This window comes from Nerophis lumbriciformis, linkage group LG14, assembly GCF_033978685.3.
Source record: "Nerophis lumbriciformis linkage group LG14, RoL_Nlum_v2.1, whole genome shotgun sequence".
Classification (NCBI taxonomy): Eukaryota; Metazoa; Chordata; class Actinopteri; order Syngnathiformes; family Syngnathidae; genus Nerophis; species Nerophis lumbriciformis.
In genome coordinates, this window is record NC_084561.2 from 6916324 (window position 1) to 6916902 (window position 579).

A 579-nucleotide genomic window follows, 5' to 3' on the forward strand; every position below is an offset into this window, starting at 1 on the left:
CATAATGGATCTAACAATAGTGAGTCGAGTCCATAGTGGATCTAACATAATAGTGAGTCCAGTCCATAATGGATCTAACATAATAGTGAGTCGAGTCCATAGTGGATCTAACATAATAGTGAGTCCAGTCCATAGTGGGGCCCGCAGGAGACCATCCCGAGCAGAGACGGGTCAGCAGCGCAGAGACGTCCCCAACCGATGCACAGGCGAGCGATCCACCCCGGGTCCCGACTCTGGACAGCCGGCACGTCATCCATGGCCATGGTGAGATAAGTAAGATTATCTACAAAATGAATGGATGAATGAAATAAATTCAGAATGTTTATCATAGTTCTTCATTGTACTAAGTTTGAAGAGTTTCTTGAAGTGGATTATATCAGTACATTGTTGGATTTCTTTGCTTACGGTAATCCATTCCATCATTTAAGTCCACATACTGATCTACTGAAGGTCTTAAGTGTTGTACGTGTGTACAAATGTTTTAAATTAAATTTTTCTCTAAGATTATATTCCTCTTTTGTTGAGAAAAAATGTTGTTAAAAAAAAAAAATATGGCCCCCGCGCCTCACTTTGGACATC